The sequence below is a fragment of the Ambystoma mexicanum genome, chromosome 4p (assembly GCF_040938575.1).
Source record: "Ambystoma mexicanum isolate Mex_15411 chromosome 4p, UKY_AmexF1_1, whole genome shotgun sequence".
Taxonomy (NCBI): Eukaryota; Metazoa; Chordata; class Amphibia; order Caudata; family Ambystomatidae; genus Ambystoma; species Ambystoma mexicanum.
In genome coordinates, this window is record NC_090927.1 from 114890917 (window position 1) to 114906539 (window position 15623).

The 15623-nt window shown below is 52.4% G+C and overlaps 1 pseudogene; it reads right to left on the minus strand.

The window, feature by feature from the left end:
• Positions 1–323: 323 nt before the first annotated feature.
• On the minus strand, positions 324–7311 carry LOC138453048 (exostosin-1a pseudogene; annotated as a pseudogene).
• Between the last annotated feature and the right edge of the window lie 8312 nt (positions 7312–15623).

Here is a 15623-nt window from a genome sequence, read left to right on the forward strand (position 1 = left end):
CTCCCCCTGCCCCGGGGTCGCCATCGGTCGTGCCTGCATGTGGCGAGCAGCACAGCCGCTTCCTTGGTGAAGCGCCTAGACTCCAGCCTCTGTGTGAGATGTCACTCCCAGCTGTCATCCGCTGCACTCTGCTTTGTCCATGTGTCACCCCTGCCCCAAGGCCACCATCTTTCGTGCCTTTAGGGGCTCAGCACAACCTCTACCCTCGGCCCTGGTGAATCCCCAAGACTCCAGCATCTGTGTGAGATGTCACGCCCAGCTGTCACCCGCTGCACTCTGCTTTGCCCATGCCCCCCCCCCCCGTCCCGGGGTCACCATCAGTAGTGCCTGCATGTGGCGAGCGGCGTAGCCCCTTCCCTGGTGAAGCGCCTAGACATCAGCATGTGTGTGTGAGATGCAATGCCTAGCTTTCGCCTGTTGCACTCTGCACCACCAGTGGTGCCTGCATGTGGAGAGCGTCACAGCCCCTTCCCCGGTGAAGCGCCTAGAGTCCAGCCTGCTTGTGTGATGCCATGTGTGTGAGATGCAATACCTAGCTTTCGCCTGCTGCACTCTGCACCACCAGTGGTGCATGCATGTGGTGAGCAGCACAACCCCTGCCCCGGTGAAGCGCCTAGACCCCAGCCTGCGTGTGAGATGCCATGCCAGCTCTTGCGCCACCAGTCGTGCCTGCGTGTGGCGAGCGGCACTGCCCCTGCCCTGACGAAGTGCCTAGACTCCATCCTGCGTGTGAGATGCCATGTGTGTGAGATGCAATGCCTAACTCTCGCCTGCTGTACTCTGCACCGCCAGCCGGGCCTGCACGTGGCGAGCGTCACAGCCCCTTCCCCGGTGAAGCGCCTAGAGTCCAGCTTGCGGGTCAGATGTCCCGCCCAGCACAGGCCTTACCTGGCGTACTCGGCGTTGTCCCGCGGGCACCGCGCGTCCTGGTGCCGTTCCCAGTCACGGCCGTGCCGGCAGGTGGTGAGCAGCAGCAGGTCCCGGCCGTTGTGCAGGTGGTGCAGGGCGTTGCGAGTCTCGGAGCCGATGCCCGTCAGGTAGCGCTTGCCCTTGAAGACCAGCAGGTAGCGGCGGCGGCGCGCCGCGGGCAGGAGGCCAGGCGCCCCCTGCGGCTCCCCACGCTCCGGGTGCTCGCGGGGAAAGAGCGGCAGGGACACGTCGAAGCCCGGCCTGAAGGCCGCGGTGCCCAGGCTGGCACGGGCCAGCATGGCCTGGCCCAGCTCCAGGCCCAGCTCGCCCCCGTAGTCGGGCCAGGAGCCGGAGTAGAGGTTGAAGATGAGGTGGTTGCGGCCGCCCCGCCAGAGTGGCAGGCTCTGCAGCTGTGCCCGTGCCCCCGCCACATACTCCCCCGAGAGCCGGTCTCGGTCCAGGGTGTCCACAGGGGGCACGAACAGGCAGGCCCGGCCCGGGTCCGGGGTGTAGAAGCGGGAGGCGCGCAGGGCGCCCAGCACCTTGCTGTACGTGCCCGAGGGCAGAGGGGCGTCCCCGGCCGGTGGGTACACGTACACCCAAAAGCCCCGGCGCTGGCACAGGCTGAAGTCAAAGCAAGTGTGCATGCGGCAGCGTCCATCCGTGCCCTCTTGCTGTGCCCGTGGGGCGGGTGCCAGGGCCTGGGGGTCCTCTGTCGCGTAGCTGCCCAGCGGGGCGTCCCAGAGGGGCCAGCGGGGAGGGTCCCGGCGGGCAGCCTCTACCCAGGGCATGGAGTGTGGGTCCTGGGAGGAGGAGGTGGTGGTGGGGAGCAGGACCCGGGCCCCCTGAAAGTAGCAGCCCCCCAGCAACAGGCAACAACAGGCTCCCAGGCTCAGCAGCAGCAGCAGGTACCTCTTCTTAGCCTGCATGGGGGCTACCGGGGGCGGGGGGCATGGAGGAGGCAGGGGCGACGAGTAGCTGTCCGATGGCACCTGGGCACCCCCTGCCCATCCAGGCAGAGGGCATCCGAGTTGTAGGACCTGTAAAAGTTCTCTTTGGCGCCTTTATCTCAAAACAGAATTCAGACACGTGCCCCCTTGTAATTGCGACGACCCGGTAACAGTGCGTGGCTGTGTGCCCCCACCGGGCACCAGAGGTCCTTCGCTGCCCAGGTGACACACGCCGAAGAACGCGGCTTCTCCTTAAAGTCCTTCACCCCACACGAAACCCCAACATCTGCCGTCCTCAATTCCCACACCTGTGTCCCCCTCACCGGGTTCTGCCCCGCGAACCGTGCCAGAGCGCACACACGCCGGGCTCCCAACCCCCTGGGCACCACATGTCCAGCAATGCCCACGGGACCACGTGGCAGAGTGTGGCTTCGCCTTAAAGCGCTCCTCTCCGGCCAAAATCCAAACATCTGTGTGCCCAGAAGACGTGCCCACCGCAACGAGGTGCCCTGATGGTGCAGCAATGCCAGGCTCGGGCGCACAGCAGCATCAGCTCTTTAATGCCAAGGAGGGTGCCAGTTTAATTAATTGCCAGACTTTTAGTTGCCCCCGACCCAGTGCAGAATACAAGCACGTGCCCTCCTACCTAGCGCTGCAACCATGCCAGGCTGGGCATGGTGGGCTAATGGGCGCTTCTGTGAGACGGGGTCCCAGAATTGAATCCAAACTCGTGTCTTCGTCTCGGTGTCCAAGTCCGCTGCCAACTCTGTGCCCCTTGGCACCGCCTGGTCTCAAGTGCCCACGGGGCACCACGTTCCAGAGACTGGCTGCACCTTTGTCCCGTAGAGGACCACGCAGCTGGCGCTCCGCACAGCCGAACATCGCACGTGCCCTGGGAGCTTACACTGGCAGGCTCTGCGCCCAGCTGGCGCCGGGGACCCCCGTGCCGCTCAGTGCCCAAGTGCGCCAAGTTTACCTATATTACGGGCAATGCCATTGTCACAAAATGAAATGCGAACAGCTGCTTCCCGCGCCGGGATCCTAATGTGGCATGGTCAGGCTTGGCACCCACTGGGCGCTGCGTGCTCTCTCATGCCCGGGGGGCGGAAGTTCTGCTGTGTGTCCATCTCGGGGGTGGAGGGGGTGCCATCCTCGGTCACGGTGGGCACCTGCTGTCCTGTGCCCCTCGCTTCTCGTCGCCCCAGTTCCTGCGCACGAGACTCCCCCCGAGTGCCGCTGCCCTCACCCTTTCAATCCGTTCATTGGGGGTCCTTGCTCTCGGGCGGCCCACCTGCTGCCCACCTGCTGCCCTGCGTCCCTTCCAGATGCGCCGGGAACTGGTGCTCGGGGAGAGGTGTGTCCAGTGGCGCGGACGGGGGCACCCTCGCGGGGCTGCTTACTGGCGGGATGGAGGTGGGAGGGAGGGGCTCTCTTACACACACTGCCACGTGCTTAGGGAACGCTCCCCCCGCCCAGGAGTGTCTCAGTACACACTCCGTCCCACTTGCCCTGCTGGAGGCACGTGCGCAAGAGGAGGGGCACAGGTGCCTTACCAGAGCATCCTCGCTTTGTGCCCACATCACTCTGCTCTGTGTGCCAACCATCGTGGTGCATCTGTGCCAGCCTCACTGTGCCGGTCACGCTACCTGCTCCATGCCAACCATCCTGTACTTTCGGTTCCTTCCTTGCCAGTCACCCCGTGCTGTCAGTACCAGCCACCCAGCCCGACCTCTGCCAGTCACTCGTTCTTCTCAGCCACACTGAGCCGCCTCTCAGTCGCCATACATCCTCCGTGCCAGTCGCACTGACCCACCTGTGCCAGTCACCTTCTGTCCCCTGTGGCAGTCATCAAGTGCCCACGGCGCAGGTCACTATGCCTCCTCTGTGCCAGCCTTTACCCAGTCTCTTGAGGCAGCCCGTCATATGTCCACACCCTGTGCCACAAATACTCGACCTCTTTTGGTGCTAGTCACGATGCCCCCCTGACGCCATCCACCCTCAGCCAAACGTGCCAGTCTCTGTGCCCATCAGTCAGCCTGCCCTGGCATGTCTGGCATCGAAGGTGTTTCGCATGTGCTTGCCAGTGCGGCACATCTCCCCAGTGGCACTCGTGTTGCTCTCACTGTGCCAGTTACTCTGTTGTGTTTGTGTGTCAGGATATCGTGTTAGGCCAGTCAATCTCTTATGTCAATGTGACAATATATCTTTAAAGGCCAGTCACTTTCTCCAGTGTGTTTGGCATCTCCCTAGGCCAGTCACCCCGTCTTGTGTATGTCTTTGTGGATGGTGTTATGTCAGTCAATCACTCGTCTGTGAGTGACAGTCACTCTGCGGTATGTGTGTGTGGCAGTCACTCCCACAGTCACTCTGCTGTGTCAGTCAATCAGTCGCCTGTGAATGCCAGTCACTCTGCCGTGTTTGTGGCAGTCACTCCCACAGTCACTCTGCTGTGTCAATCAGTCGCCTGTGAGTGCTAGTCACTCAGCGTCATATGCGTGCCAGTCACTCTCACAGTCACTCTGCCGCGTCAGTCAATCAGTCGCCAGTGAATGCCAGTCCCTCTGCCGTGTGTGTGTGGCAGTCACTCCCACAGTCACTCTGTTGTGGCAGTCAATCAGTCGCCTGTGAGTGCTAGTCACTCTGCCGTACCTCCTTAGAGAAGTCACCCTGCCTTGTTGTGTGTGACTCCTCTAGCGGGATGGCCCCTGGCATCTCTCTCTCCCTCCCCCATCTGAATGCCATAGGGTGCCTCCTTGCCCACGCTTCTTCCCCGCTCCAGCCACTCCCGTTGTTCACTCTCTGGTACCCACTCTCTTTGCCCCCCGCTGCCCACTCTCCGCCTGTGTCCACTCTCGCGCCCTCTGCCACTCTTCACTGAACCTCCCTGTCCTGCGTCTGGTCTGCTTGTCCTCGCTTTTCCCACTCTCTTCCCAGTCCACGCTTTACCCCTCTATGGGAGCAGCCCTCACTCTCTCTTCCCTTTGAATGGCACACGTGTCTCTCACACATGCGACTCTCGTGGCAGGTCAGTCTGGGGCAGTCTTTCTCTGTCACTCTGTCTAGTCTTCGCTGCATATTGCTCTAGCGCCTCGTGGCCTCTGCTTCGATCTGTGCCTCTCATTCTGCCGGTGAACCTACCCTACATGTGCATGTGCCCCAGTAGCCCGCCTCCTCTCAGACGTGCCCTCTCGGATACACACTCCTGAGTTTGCACACGCTTGCGTTGTGCCTCCAGCGGTGCGATTCCATCGCGCACCACACGAAGCGCTACACTTTTCAAATAGTGTTCTGGGCGGAGCCCCCCTGCCAGCATATGTGGCCAGAGCCATTCAATATGCCCAGCAGAGATCCACACAGTGCGAATCAAAAAGTGATCAAGTGACGCGAGCCACTCCTGCAAAACAGATCCCTGGTCACAGGGGATCTCTCCGCGTGACTCCGCGCACAGAAACCTCGCCCCTAACACCACGCCCAACTAAAGCTCTTCACATCATCCTGCAAACCCCTCGACTCTTGAATGGATTCCGAAAATGGGATCCCCAGACCCCCAACAGGACCCTGAATAGCCTGACTCATGCGGAGAAACTGTCAACAAACCTGCAAAGTCAGGTCTCTCCAGCGATCATCCCAGCATCGCCTGATCCCACCATGCCATCCTGCAAACATCGGATACACCCCACTCAGGCGGATCCCAGGAACCCGGCACACCAGATCACCTCGGGGAATCCTTCAAGGGCAGATCCCTCAAGTCAAGTCACTCCTGCCCCGCGACCCACGCACAGACCAACGGGCCCAGAACTCCCGCCTAGACATCTCTAGATACTCTTATGACAGGATTCCAAGAGATCTCGCCGGATTCCAAGAGATCTCGCCGGATTCCAGACGATCTCGCAAGCGTATTGATCTGAAACTGGTTATTCCAATTTATGGGCACAGGTGACCAGGGCCATGTACTGTCTCTCCCCAGGGAGTCTCACAAAACTGTACTCCTCCAGTGCATCATGAGCAGGCATGGTTTACAGGCATCATGAGCAGGCAGGGTTTACAGGCTTCATGAGCAGGCATGGTTTACAGGCATCATGAGCTGGCAGGGTTTACAGGCATCATGAGCAGGCATGGTTTACAGGCATCATGAGCAGGCAGGGTTTACAGGCATCATGAGCAGGCATGGTTTACAGGCATCATGAGTTGGCAGGGTTTACAGGCATCATGAGCAGCCGGGTGTACAGGAATCATAAGCAATCCGGGTTCCAGGAATCATGAGCAGGCATGGTTTACAGGCATCATGAGCAGGCGGGGTTTACAGGCATCATAGCAGTCGGGTGTACAGAAATCACGAGCAGTCAGGGTTTACACGCATCATGGCAGGCGGAGTTTACAGGCATCTTTCCAGTGCTCCATCAACAGGCAGGGTTTAGAGGCATCTTTAAAGGTTATCATCAGCAGGCAGGGGGTACAGGCTTCTTTCCAGAGCATCATGCGCAGGCAGAGTTTACAGGCTTTTTTATAGTACGTCATGACGTGGCATACTTTACTGGCATTTTCCTGTGCATCATGAGCAGGCAGGGTTTACAGGCTCCTTTCCAGTACATAGTGAGCAGGCTGAGTTTACAGGCATCGTGAGCAGGCAGGGTTTACAGGCATCTTTCCCGTGCATCATGAACAGGCAGGGTTTAATGGCACCTTTAAAGGTTATCATGAGCAGGCAGGAGTTACAGGCTCCTTTCCAGTACATCGTGTGCAGGTAGTGTTTATAGGTATCCTGAGCAGGGAGGGTTTACAGGCATCATGAGCAGGCAGGGTTTACAGCCGTATTTCAAGTGCATCATGAGCAGACAGGTTTTACAGGCTTCTTCCGAAGGCACCACGAACAGGGGGTGGGGGTTACAGGCATGTTTCCAGTGCCCCATGAGCAGGCGGGGTTCACATGAACAGGCAGGTCCTATACAGACATCTGCCCAGTGCATCACGAACAGGTGGGGTTTACAGGCTTCTTTCCAGTGCATCGAGAGCAGGCGAGTGTACAGGCTCTTTTGAGTGCACAATGTGCAGGCAGATTCTCTACACAGGCAACCCTTCAGTGCATCGATTCCAGAGCCGGTAGGTCACGCCAAGGCGCTTCCCCAGTGCGTCGTCAGCAGGCAGCTCGCAGGCAGCTTTCCAGTGCAGTCAGGTCCTCCCCCAGGCACCTCTCAGTGGCATCGCACACGGCCGGGCACGTCTGCAGGTCTCGCCCACGAAGCTCTGCCGCTCCAGGGGAGCCTGCACGCAGGATGGCCGGGGGTTATCCCACGCAGCAGCCAGTCGCAGGCACACTCTCTCGGCGGGCCCGCACGCCCCTCGCCGGGCTGCGTGCGGGGCTCGGCTCAGAGCGCGCGGAGAGCACGCTCCCCCAGCCGGCGGGATGCAGCCGGTGTCACACGGCTCCGCGTGCACCGGGCACGCGGGCAGAGCACGAGGAAGCTCGCTTATCCCGCCACAGGGTGTGTGCTGTGGGTAGCCACTGAGACCCGCCGAGTACCTTGGGTAGCCTGGACGAGTGAGAGAATACACTACCAGTACGTTAGGGTGCAGGCAACGCGCGCGCGTGTGCCTGCCTGCGTGTGTGTGTGTGTGAGAGAGAAATCTCGTACTGTATGATGCTCGGACCTGCTAGGACGTGAGTCATCTTGGTATTGTACACTGCGCACAGCAGGGGTGCAACTAGGCAAGCATTTTGGGGGTGATGGCGAGGAGATGGGGATGCCCCTTGCCCTGCACCAGGATGCACTTGCACGTTCCGAATGTCACAAGGACTAGTAGGATCGTTTTTGGTTTGTCCTCCCAGTTCCCCCTCCCTCTTGATTTGTTGTGCCTCGGCGCATTATAAATACCCGAAACATGAACAAAAAAATAAACCCCTCAAATGTTGGACTAGGGGCTAACCTCAGAGATTGGGGGAGGGAGGGGTAAAACCTACTTGTGCGAGATCATCTAACTACTTTACACATTTTGAGACTTCTGGTGCAGCTTCAAGGTTACAAGCAGCTTACTCTCTCCTTCATGTCTGAAACCAGAAATGTAAGGACTGCTGTGAGAATGAGCTGTGCCCTGCCCCCTCCCCCAACCTTCCAATAACTCACATGATATTCATTTATGACCCCATCATGATTTCAATTGCCTAAAAATGTATGAATACGAATACAGTTGCTAACTATGAAATGCTTTTGGCTAATAACTGCAGGGCCTTTGATATGATATGAAATGGCATTTGTAACGCGCCTTGAAACACTTGTGTATAGGCGCGTTACAAATGCCATATCATATCATATCAAAACTGTGCAGCTGGAGGCACAGTTTATTGTCTGCTTCAGGTTCAGTCCTGCCATAGATCTGTAGGTCAAGTCAACATAACCCACAATTTTGGGATGGGGCAGGGAGAGGGAGGGCTAAAGCCTGATCTGCCCAATGGTCGTTGCGCCACTGGGGGACAGATAAAATGCTGTGCGTAAACTGTGTACTGTGGTATGAGCGGACCTGTGAAGGTTGATGTGTGTTTGCATTCTGTGTAATTTAGGACGCACAGATGTGCTGCAGTGGGTGCAATATGGGTATTTGGGGGGTTTAATCAAAGGCCAAACAAACATAACTGAAAGGCCCACTGGAAAAATGACCTGCCAGCCTTCAAAACCATCCACAATGAAAATGGACCTATTAATGCAGACTGCATGTGTTACTGCAAATAACACAAGGAAGAGCTAAGTGAATGGCCAAGCATTGGTAATCAAAAGGCCTATCTTTCATTACAAAAGGAAATGTTGAACTTAAAAACAGCCTTTAACCCACATTTGCAGAAGAAAATCAAAGGCCCCTTCTACATGAAAAGCAGGGTTTATCAAATACTGAAACTAAAATGGCTTTGCATGCAGTTTGTGAAGCAAGACAGAACAATTTTCCCCTGCTATTATAAGGATATCAGGGAAAAGACTTGGGGCCTCATTATGATCCTGGTGGAATGGGTTTAACTGTGCCGGTAGAGCTGCCGGTGCCATTTAACCCATTCCGCCCTATTACAAGGTCCCCTTGCGGGACCCGCTCTGGACGTCTGGTCAGACCAGACGTCCTTTGTGGGTCCCACGAGCGGACCAGCATGCTAACAATGGGCCCGTCATTAACGGGCCTATTGTTAGCATGCTCCCCATTCCCATTGAGCCCTATGAGGGCTCAAATGGGAATGGGGATGGTCCGGGTTCCCTGAATGGGGAAATACCGGGCCCTCCAAAGTCGGAATGGCCTGGTATTTCCCCATTCAGGGACCACAGACCCGGACCAGAGTTTGGCTGCCTCCAAACTCGTAAAGAGGCCCTTGGTATATGTTGACAAGATGGAATGTAGTAAAAAAAAAAGTAGTAAACATATATATATATATATATATATATATATATATATATATATATATATATATATATATATATATATATATATATATATATATATATATATAATTCTTCACATGCAAAATACCGTCAGCAATTGAAAATAAAAGGCCTCTTTATTTCCATGGGTCGCATGTAAATTTCATTTAGGCCGAGGCAGACCATGTTGCTTGTTGTTGGGCAAAATTCACAAATTACTTTCCTGTTGTAGGCCTGTTGGTCTCCAGATCTGGAAAGGGGATCCCTTTGAGGCTCATGCATACCCGTTATTTATAACTGCAATAAAGTGACTTTTAGCTCTAGGTGGGGAAAAAACCAAAAAAATAGGTGGTGTTCAGATCAACATTGTGGTCAATTTCAGATAACAGGGCAATGTGCCAGATGTCAGCATGGCCTTATGGCATCAAAGGACAGAGGTGAATTGTCTGCTTTATGATAGGGATCTCATCAGCCCACCAACCTTCAAACAACAAATAAGCTAATGGCTTTTACCCCAGCCTTAAAAAACATTCAACAAAGGTAGCAGGCGCCCCTCTCTCGGAAGAACAAGGCATGATAACCTGTTCAGTGGTTGTTAACCACATTGAGAGTTCGCAGCCATCTGCGTTTTGCTCACTGTACCTTTCACAGATGGGAAATATCCATTTACATATCAGTCTTTGTCCCGCCCACATGGGCAGTCCAGCACTGAAATGCTATGGCAATTCCTCTCTGAACAAGAGTACCTACAGCAACCCCATACACGTGTTTCAGCCTTGTTGGGCATCATCAGTGAGGTGAAGCTGAGCCTCTCTAAGCACAGTGAGCAGGGAGTCCAAGTCTGGTTGCCCCCAGGTAACCTAGGGTGACCAACCCCAAGTTCCTTCAAAATATTCAACAAAGGTAGCAGTCGCCCCTCTCTCAGAAGAACAAGGCATGATAACCTGTTCAGTGGTTGTTAACCACATTGAGAGTTCGCAGCCAACTGCTTTTTGCTCAATGTACCTTTCACAGATGGGAAATATCCATTTGCATATCAGTCTTTGTCCCGCCCACATGGGCAGTCCAGCACCAAAATGCTATGGCAATTCCTCTCTGAACAAGAGTACCTACAGCAACCCCATACACATGTTTCAGCCTTGTTGGGCATCATCAGTGAGGTGAACTTCAGGAGGCTCTGGTAACATGCTTGCCAAGAAATGAAACTGGCCTGGAGAAATGAGAACTAAGATTTGCCTAATTGTGAAGATTTCCCATTAGTTCAAATGGACTATCATAATTCGTGATTTTCTCAGCAACAATAAGTTGCACCACACTACAACCTATTTTGCACCACCTGAGCAAATACCCTCTGTACCAACAATGAGCTAGGAACCAGGCCGGAGTATAGTAAGAATGTATATTTATTTAAGGTTTGACAAAGAAGTACAGCAACCAAAACATCAGCCACCAATGCCATTGGCACTACACAATGTCACAATTTAAAATGACTTGCACCAATTGACTGACTTGTATTTCTAATGAACTTACAGATACTACAATGCACGGGTAACATTTAGAGACTGTGCATCAAACACACAAAGAGGATTTCTTGGACATTAACAATTATGAAATTTTAACAGCCCCCATGATTGCTTGGGTTATCACAATGCTCTTCTCTCCCAGCAACCCTCACTCCCAGGCATCAGTTATATAGTACGCCTTAATTTGAAGGCAAGGTAGAGGGAATGGGAATACAGTAGTAACATTGTTTTGGATTTTTATTAAAAGGCAGGGTTTGACAAATAAAAGCAATGAAAAAAAATCGTTTTGTGTTTTTTAATTGAAAGGCAAAGCCAGGAAAGGAACTAAATGGGAAAATCGTTTTGAGCTTTTTTGCATGAAATACAGGATTTTGGGAAAATCATTTTGGGATGTAAATAAGTAAATAAATGGGAAATTTTGGGTTGTACACTTTACATTCACTTGAATGGCAGTGCTTTAGGGTTCCTTATTTGGGGATTATGGACATCCCCCTTCTGTACAGAAGACAGGGGTTTCAGAGGTCAGCAGGGGAGGGGAGGAGAAAAAGCAGATGCAAAGAGAAAGGTTTTGAGGTGCTTTGGGAACCTGAGATGGTTCTCTTCAAGTTTCAGGGAGGCAGGGAGGCTGTTCCAGAGGGAGGCCCCAGCTGAAGAAAGATATCTACCACCAACTCGTTGCTTGGAGAAGCAAATGACTCTGAAGGAGTTGGAGGCGGATGAGCAAAGAGCTTGAGAGGGAAGATATTTAGGAAGAGAGAGGTGAAGGTATTAAGGCCCCATGCCCTAGAAGGCCTTGTGGACAATGCAGAGGGCTTTGAACTTAATCCTCACAGCCACTGGGAGCCAGTGCAGAGATTTCAGTCCTGAAGAGATATAATCCTTAGCCTTGAGGCCAATGACAAGTCTCGCAGTCCAGTTCTGGATGAGTTGCAGAGGACGGAGGGCAGAGAGTAGAAGCAGGCAGATTTAGAAAGAGGCTGTTGCAGTAGTCCAGCCTGGAGAGAACCAGCGCCCTGGAGACAGTGAGCTTCTGGGGGAAGGAGAGGAAAGGAAGAATACCTTTGAGGAGATGCAGCTGGTAGTGTGACTTCTTAGAGATGTCAGAGATGTGAGGAGAGAAGGAGAGTGTGGAGTCAAAGATGACCCCCAAGGTTTTTTGCCTTACAGGTGGACGCAGGAAGAGGGCAAAGAGAGGCCGGCCTGAGAGTGACAGGAAAGGAGGAAGCGGGTGTGCCGATGAGGAGAATCTCAGTCTTAGTGGCATTAAGGCAGAGGTCATTGGCGGTACACCACTCCTGGATAGCAAACAGACAGTCAGAGATGAGGGAAGGAGAAGAGGTGGCTGAAGGTAGCCTGAAAATGGGCTGAGTGTCATCCGCATGGCACTGAAAGTTGGGGAAGAGAGCGGCAATGCGGTGGGCAAGGAGTGCCAGTTATTGGTTGAACAGCTAGGGAGAGAAGGTAGACCCCTGGGGGACACCACATGTAGAGAAAAAGATAGTGGAGAGGAAGGACCCAAGTTGGACCTCGGAGGGCCAAACCTCTCAACTCCCCCGATCAAGGGTAGGAGGTAGGCAAAGTGGATCATTCCCTTTATCCCTAGTACATCCCATATCTTGGTCATCATCTCACTGGTAAAATTACTTCCTCGGTCTGACTCAATCCTTTGGGGAAGGCCTAAACCAGAGAAGATGTTGTAGAGAAGGTCCCAAATATGGCCTGCACTCCAGCCACCCATTTCGAGATATCAGAAGCATACTCGCCAAGATACGTGACGTATAAGGAGCAAATGTACCAACAGAGAGCCACAGTGGGGCTCTGTCCAGTACCCATCAGAAGGACTTGTATACCTATTGAAGCGCCAATAACCAGACAACCATCGACTGCAAGGTACCCATTAAGACAACCATACCAGCAGCTGAAGTGAAATGAAGACCACTTACAAACTGTCCCTGAAGAGACCCAAAGGGCTCTTATTGGAGGCGAATGGTGATGACACAATGGCCCGGACAGACGGTCAGTTGAAAGAAATGACAACCAAAAAGGAGATAAAAACAAAGACGAAATGTTGCGAACCATGATGTAATGGACATAGAAGAAGAAACAATGCTGAACTTTAAAGAAACATAACCATTGAGAGCAGGATGGAAATGTGTAACTGGCCAAATGCTTGTAAATAGGCTTGGAACGCAAGAAGCAAAGGAAACGGTACTGCTTGCAATGCTTAGTAGGAGGATAGAACGGCAAGCACCAACTATATGTCTACCTCAAGAAGCACACTATACAAGTGCGACTCCATTTTACGAAAGCAGAATTAAGCCCAGGATTGTAGGGGCCTAACAGGCCAGGATTCATGTACCAGCGCAAAGTCGGACGAAAGAGCGGAAACGAAACTTAGTAAGAAGCAGCTCATGGCTAGGAATTCGAGGTCAACCCAAGGAAGGGAGGAGAGCAGCAACTCCAAAGAATTGAAACCTAAGAGCATAAAAGCCTGCCCCGTGAAGGTTGAGATAAGGAGGCTCAGGCAGGTGGTGAGGCCGAACAAAGAATCAAATACGCAAATAGATGCAAAATGAAGCAGCTTTGCAGTGTACTGACACGTGAACAGCCAAGCGCGAAGAGGTAAAAACGTCTGATGTCACCTAAAACCGGAGGATGCCATAACTTTCCCCTATAAGAAGCTACAGTTTCGAGGCCATCCTCAGCCAACTAATTGACACATGGGCCTGAGGGTAGTGATTGATGGAAGGGAGGCAGGGTGAATCTTGGCCCATCCCGCACCTGGGCGACCATTCTGCATGCTGCTAATTAAAGTGAAGATTTATGCCTAGGGGTGTAAGCCACCCAATCACAATGGACCAAATAATCTAGGGTCCTATAGCTAGTAGATCCAATGAGACGTCATACTTTTAATGATGTCTATCATGAGTGATGTAGAGGGATGGGCATAGAAGCCCACCCGATAAGAGTTATCCAATCCCCAGACTCTGTTACCATATACAGATATAGTACCTATACTTAAGTTACCTTTTCCAACCAATAGAATTGCATGTCAAACCTATGAGTTTTACACGTCAATGATGACGAGAATTTGCTATGAAACTTACTGTTTGCATGAAGAATTGGGAAGTTGAAGCGAGACAGGCGATCGCAGCTCTGATGATTTCCATTTGTTTCCCCGTTTTTTGTACTTGTCATTAAACGAACTTCCCTTTGCCAAACCATTGACTTTTCCTTGTTGAGTGGTGTTGGAGTAAGAGAATCCAGCACCCATCCTCCTCAAGGTGCAGCTATCTCAACTTAAAGTGCCGGAGGACGAGCTCTGAATCTCGTGGGCCCGTTCAGAGTTCGCTCCAACCTCCAGTACACTTGGTAGCAGAGGATGGTTTTGACCATCAACTATTGAATTTTGATTATTTATAAGACACCTATTGACCGTCGACACGAAGTAACTCTAAGTCTTTGGCAATATCACGAGTCCTTCGCCATTTTGGCCGAGTAGAATGTGAAGCTTCCTGTGGACAAAACAAAACTGCAGTGGGTTGAAGGCACCCGGTTTAAAAACATAAACCCTTCCATTCCTACAGGCAGTGAATCAGACGAAAGACCAAAAGAAGGCGGTAAAGAAGGCAGTGATCCCGAAGACACAGAGAGAACGATGCAAGCGGTGAGTGAAATGAAAATTGATGCTTTGGCAAATGCCCTTAAGCAATAGAACAAGTAAGGGGAAAGGTAACGGAGGGAGGTGGAGAAAACAAAATAATCAGAAGTAGAGAAGACTGTATATATATAGGGGGATAATGACTCAAGAATAACTGAATAGATAAAGAGAGAGGATACCGGGGAGGGCACCCGAGATAAAGAGAGAGGATACCAGGAAGGACACCCGAGATAAAGAGAGAGGATACTGGGAAGGACACCCGAGGTAAAGGATACGCCTTGTTCCTGCGCTTTAATATAGCGGTCAGAAGAAACGTGAACTCATAGTCCCACATAATAGGGAAAGATTAGGCTACTACGACGATTAAAGACGTCGTAAAAGGAGTTTGTTTAAACTCCATGTCGGGGTATTGATTAGAAGGCAGAGATATCGGTGTCCAGCTGGTGTCTGTCTAGTCTGTTTAACGTTTGTCATACATGTTCTGTTGATGTGTCACATGTAAGGAAATGTGTCTCCTTGTTTGAAATTGATCAAGGTACAGAAACCCTGCATATGAGTCGCCTACGTACAGTAGTGATGAAAATAAAGGGAAGGATCAGGATAAGAATCTCACCTCCACAGTCCCGAAGGACAAAGAGTGACGCGATGATGAGAGGAAGGATCAAGCACAGACAAGTGCACCTCTCGATAAGGATAGAGAGGGAACGAAATGGAAAGGAAGCGAAGACAGAACTGATGAGATAGCATTTGCGAAAGACGAATGGATGGGAGGACAGATACTGTTGAAACTCGATAGTAAAGGAGGTGACTATGTGAGACTGAGAGAAAAGTCTGATGAGACACAGAGGGAGAAGGAGAAGGAAAGGGAAATAAGGTATGAATGAATAAGAAGGAAAGATAGGCTACGGAGAGAACAGCTATATCGCGAAGAGCAAGGAAAGCAGGTCAGTCGCAAACAGAGCACATCCTATGACCAGTCAGGCAGAACCAGGAAAAACTGGAAGAAGAGTAAAGAGCACGTGAAAAAAGGATAAAGAGGTAAAAGGAGGAGGAAGTTAGAAGGGCAAGTGAACGTAGAAATGAAAGGAGAAGGGAAGAAGATAAGGTCAGAGAAGAAGCGAGGAAGCACAAAGAATTCGATGATGATATTGAACGTAAGCGTAGACAGAGGGCACGTGATCTCAAA